Here is a 6224-nt window from a genome sequence, read left to right as displayed (position 1 = left end):
TAGCTACAGAAATGTTGAAAAGCAAGAACAATGAGAAATAGGCTAACACATAAACATAATAATACATCAAAAATGAATATTACCATTGAGAAGAAACAGATCTCTGTAGCAAAACGGAGTTTGAGACTTATGTCAAAATTTAACTTGAGGGCCTGCCATGGTAGCCTAGTAGCTAAATCCTCACCTTGCATCTGCTGGGATCCTATATCCCAGCAGCTCACTTTTCATCCAGCTACCTGCTTGTGTCCCTGGAAAAGCAGTAGAGGATGGTCCAAGGTCTTGGGGCTTTTCACCTATGTGGGAGACCCAGATAAAGTTCCTGGCTTCTAGCTTTGGATTGGCTTTGCTCCAGCCATTGTGCCCACTTGGGGAGTGAACCAGCGGACAGAAGATCTATCTCTGTATCCAATTCTCTCTGTATATCTGCTTTTCCAATAAAATAATACATCAATCCTTATTTTTAAATACTTTAACTGGAGAGGCAGGACCTTGACGGCATGGTTGTAAGTCAAGTTACAGTGCCCGAGTTCAAGGTTCAACTCCAGTTCTGACTCCTGCTTCCCACTAGTGCAGACTCTGGGAGCAGCAGGAGGTGGCTCAAGTCCCTTGGTCTCTTCTAGCAAGGTAGGAGATCCCAAATGGAGTCTCCGGGTTTGAACAGCTCCAGGCCTGGATACTCTAGGCACTTGGGGAGCAAATTGGTGAATGGAAGACCATCTGTCTCTAACTTACCCAGAAGGAGAAAAAAATATATATATAATATATAATATATAATATGTAATATGTAATATATATGCCCATCTTGCACTGCTTGGGAGTAGTATTTATTTGAAATTTTTCATAATGTAATTTTCATTTCCCCATGCTCATGAACATTTTCTTTTTCCCCCATATCTTTTTTTTTTTTACTTTATATCATTTTATCACACAGTTTTATAGGTTCTGAGATTCCCCAAGCCTCTTCCCAAGCCCTCAGAGAAAGATATTTCAATCAAACACATTGAAATCACTTGCTAACACTGGAACAAAACAAAATTGGATTTTTCTCAGTTTGCCCATTAAGATAATTGCTGAAGAATCAATGAATTATCAAGATAAGAAATTAAAAGACTGAAGAATAACAGATGAATCAGTTATAGTCTCAGAATAAACAAGCCCTTGCAAAGCAGAATACAAAACCCAGCACCCACAGGAAAATATTTCCAACATTGAACAAGTACATATTATTTTTATTTCAGAGGAACAATGTAAATCTACCTTTCCAATAAAAATAAATATAAAAAAAAAAAAACCTTCAAGAACAGACAATCCTAGAAATATTTTGGCTACAAGAAGCTAATCTTCAAATTAGCGAGACATAATTTACATGCAAGGCAGCACTCCCAAGACGCTTCCCAATGCTCCAGAACTTGCGTTCTTTTTCTAGGTTTTTAGACTACAGTTGTTTTCCAAGGACTAAAAGCAAGCCTGGGAGGAGCTGGTCAGAGAGCGCTGTGGTGCAGCCTGCCTCCTAGGCCATGTTCTGCTGGGTGCTTTCCTGCACCTGTCCCCAGGCCTAGTCCCCAGCGCACATCCAAGGTTCGTGGCCCTGTGATCAGGTGTTGAGGACACTCTTCTACACGTCCCACCTGACTACAGATGAGAGCGGGACTAGAAGAGAAAGATTCTGTATTCCATCCTGTGTGCCTTCGTGCTTTAACAATGCTTTTGTTTGCTTGACTTTGGTCAGGGGTAGTTGCCGTGGTACAACGTGGTTAAGCCACTGCCTGCAACACTGCTACCCCACATGATCACCCCACTTCCAATCCAGCTCCCTGCTAATGTGCCTGGGAAAGCAGCAGAAGATGGAGCTGGTCTCCCACCTCCACGCGAGACCCAGCTGGAGTTCCTGGCTCCTGGCTTCGTCTCAACCATTCTGTTACATTTGGTGGAAGATCTCTCTGTTTCCCTGCCACCGCCAACCTGGTCTCTATCTGTCTATCTCTCCCTCGCTCACTCTTTCAAATAAATATATCTTTTAAACTTTTTTCCTTGAAGTTTTCAACCAGTGCTGACAACTTTAGAGACTGTAGAATTATGTTCAATTCTGTTCCTTACATACCCTGTGGAGACTTTCTAAAATAAACATGTTTGCTGTTCAACACTATAAAATCATGTAGTTGCATGTAAATATGTTCACACATTCAATGGACATGCATAGAGTGTCCAGAATATGTGGCCAGGGCTTGAGGACTGAGGCCACAGGCACAGGCCAGCTCTCGGGGAACTTTGGGCCTTGATGGTGGGAGAGGGATGTTCATTGAGAGACATCCTGGAGGCAGTTACAAAGTACCATGGGGTGGGGGAAGGGAGCCTGAGTGCCAGGCATCCAGGTTGCCTGGGAATAACAAATTCACAGGCACCGTCATACTAAACATTGTTACCCAAATTGGTTCCATGTTTACCCCAGGCAGTGAAGTACCCAGTTACCTAGAAAAGAAATCCGAAACAATTGGTCAGGAGACTCAGGACAAAGAAAGCATCACGGGAAGAGGAGCTTTCCTGAGCAGTAAAGAATAAATGAACCTGACTTAGTCTGCTTGGAGGACCAGCATAAAATGCAAAAAAATCAAGGCTGGGACAGCAAATATTCTGCGTGGGATTCCGTCTCCCTCCCCCACCCCCACCCCCCAAAAAAATGCAGCTTTCTTCTCCCCTGGATATTTTTCTTCTTTCTTTCTTTCTTTTTTTTTCTTATTTTTGAGATTGTTTGTATGTGTTTCCAAACATAGATGTAGCTAAAATTAAAGTCCTATCCCATTCTGAGTGGTGAATTTCACCCAACTGCCCTGTCCTCTTCACATAGTAAAGCAGGATGAACTCAGAGGGGCGTGCCATGCCCACTGCCCAGTTCTCAGGACTTCAGCTCCTCCTGCACAGGTCAACAATTCTCTAATCCTGCATACGCCCACCTGAAATCCTGTAAATCTCCTTAGGTAATGAGCACTGAAAACACCCCTCTTGTACAAGGTACAAATGATCCCTGCAGGTGCGCAGTGGCCATGGATACTCCTCCACAGGTGCTTCCACATCAAAGGGGCCAGCAGGTAAGCTGGCTGGGATCTGTGAGTCCATCTACCGGATTACAGCAGGGGTCAGCAATACCGGCAGGTGCACCTGTTCCCACAGCCATGGCCAAAGCAATGACCCTAGGACCTATCAAGTGTCTTTCCAGCATTGCACCGAGGTTAAGCCATTACTGACTACAGAAAACTGATTCACCAGCCCCCCCACAGATGAGTTTCTCACAACAGCCAGGGAGCTCTGATCCAGTGGAAGTCAGGCCTTGATTTTAAGTAGGTCCCTTACACAATGGTGCTGTGAATGGGTAAAAATCAGCATGTTAAGCCCCACAAACAAAGCTGAAGCTTTTTAAAATAAAGTATGAATAGCAAGTTATAGAAAAAATATTGTATTTGTTTAATTATTCCATAATACAGTTCCATAGGTCTCAAAGATTTCCCTTCTCCCTTCCCCAAAACCCCTCCCACCACTGATTTACACCAAATCGTTATAATAGTATAGTTCTTTACAATCAGTCTTAAGTCCAACATTCTGCTATTAAAGTCTATCTTGACATTGCAGCCATGGACAGTGACAGAGAGTCCAGCATCCTACTGTCAAGATGCATTGGATAGTTTCATTGAGAGTCCAACTTTGATATGTAAGGAGAGATGCACACAGCCTTATATCACCACATGTGGATGTGATAGTCTCTACTACGCAGTTACTAGGCATCGGCTTAAAGGAAAAGCCAAAAACCAAAATCAACAAGAGAAAAATAGAAAATCTACAACAACATGAAGTTAAATAACACACTGCTGAATGACCAATGTGTCACTGAAGAAATGAAAAAAAGAAAAATCAAAGAACTTCGTGAAGTAAACAATGCAATTGTGTGACCCAACAACTTTTTCTTGAATGAATGAAACTAAAAGCAAAGGAAGCCCTCTGAGATGTAGCAAAAACAGTATTGAGCTTCTATTTTGCAAGAAGGTCGCCTGATGTCAGAGAGAATATATGGTATTTGCCTCTTTGAGATCGACATTTCACTGAGCATAATGGTTTCCAGTTGAGACCAGTTGGTTGCAAATCGTAAAATTTCATTAATTTTAATGGCTGAACAGTATTCCACAGAGTAGATGGACCAGTTTCTTTATCCACCCCTCTTTTGATGGACATCTGGGTTGTTCCTATGTCTTTGCTACTGTAGATTGTACTGCTGCAAATATCAGATTATAAATTACTTTCTCATATGCAGATTTCATTTCTTTTGGCTACCTTCTCAGGAGTGAGATAGCTCAATCATATGACAGGTCACTTTTTCAGTTCTTTTAGCATTCTCCATACTGACTCACAGTGGCTGTACTAGCCTACACTGCCACCAACAGTGAAGGAGGGTGCCTGTCTTTGCACACCCATGCCAGTAGGTATTATTGGTAGAGTATGTCTGAGGTTTCTGTTATATTTCCTTTTTCATCTCTGATCCTATTGGTTCGTGTCCTCTCCCTCCATTTTTTTCATTAGTAGGGTCGGTGGGTTATCTATTGTGTTGATTTTGTCAAAGAACCAAATTTTTGATTCATTGATCTTACGTTTTGTTCTTTTAGTCTCTATTTGATTTATTTTTAAGGGTCTTTTCCTTATGCTTAACTGTAGAAAGCTTGATTATACTGTGTCATTTTCGAAGATCACTTCATTCCAAACCTTTTAGGAGTTCTGTGCCCTCCTGTATGCTGTTTCCCAATTCTTTCCTCATGTTAGGAAAGTTTTTATTTATTATTTCTTTTGTGTGTGTGTGTTTGATTTATTTTATTTCTTTTTTTTTTTTAGATTTATTTATTTTTATTACAAAGTCGGATATACAGAGAGGAGGAGAGACAGAGAGGAAGATCTTCTGTCCAATGAGTCACTCCCCAAGTGAGCGCAATGGCCGGTTCTGTGCCGATCCGAAGCTGGGAACCAGGAGCGTCTTCTGGGTCTCCCACACGGGTACAGGGTCCCAAGGCTTTGGGTCGTCCTCGACTGCTTTCCCAGGCCACCAGCAGGGAGCTGGATGGGAAGTGGAGCAGCCGGTATTAGAACCGGTGCCCATATGGGATCCAGGAATGTTCAAGGAGAGGACTTTAGCCGCTAGGCTACGCTGCCGGGCCCTTTATTTATTATTTCATTGACTACATCTTTAAACCCAGCTTCTCTTTCTGTGCCTTCTAGAACTTTCATAACTTTTACATTCAGTCTTAATATATATAACTCTTACCTTTTGAATACTTTTGTGAAATTTGAGTCGGATCCATTCCCAGCTTTTTAATTTTTTCCCATTTTGGCAAGAAATATCTAAGTCTGAGATTTTTCTTCTGCATCTTTCATTCTGTTATTGAGGCTTCCCACAATTTTTAATTTGCTCCTTTGCTCTCTTCATTTCTAACATATCAGCTTTCATTTGAATCATTGCCGTTATTTCCTGTATAACATATTCTTTACTTTCCTTGAACTCCTGTATGTGATCTCATTGTTGATAAGAATCTTTATAACAAGTTTTCACACTCTTTATCCTGCATTTTCTTGATGTCTTCCTCAAGTAACTCTGAGTTGTACAAAAACTTTTGTGCCTTTGAAGGAGCGGCAGTCCTCATTGTGCCACTGTCTCTTCTTTTGCTCTTGGTCATTGAACTTCTGGTTATCAGATTCCTCTCCTTAGGGGTGGTTTTTAGGCTATTGCCTACTGGGCTAATGGATGGTTTTATTCATTGTATTTGGTACCCAGTTCTGCATTGGCAATCACTTATACAACTCCTTCCAGAAAACAAGAGCCCTGGATCACCACTCCCTACCTCTGTGATCCCTTTGCTGTGGTCACACCCCAGTCTGCACAGGCTTTCTCTCTCTCCTGGCTTGAGCAATGCCCAAGACCTGGGCTCCACAAGCTGTCCTAAATCACTATATTCTGGTCTTTCCAGTACCTGCTGTTTTTTAAGTCTGAGGGCCACCCAGACCTGTTTCGCTTGCAACCCATAGGATGGCACGTCAGTAATGATCTCCCTGTGGAATCAATCAATGCAACACATTAGCCAGAATTTATTTCGCTCCTGGCTTAGTGGTTACACAACTCAGTATTGTCCCCCTGGCCCTGCAGCCTTTACCATCATACACAAAATGGTTGCCGATATGGCACTGGTGGGGGT

This window comes from Ochotona curzoniae, unplaced genomic scaffold (genome assembly GCF_017591425.1).
Source record: "Ochotona curzoniae isolate NIBS_2020 unplaced genomic scaffold, NIBS_Ocur_1.0 contig_2688, whole genome shotgun sequence".
In the NCBI taxonomy this organism is placed as follows: Eukaryota; Metazoa; Chordata; class Mammalia; order Lagomorpha; family Ochotonidae; genus Ochotona; species Ochotona curzoniae.
This window is presented reverse-complemented; position numbering follows the sequence as displayed.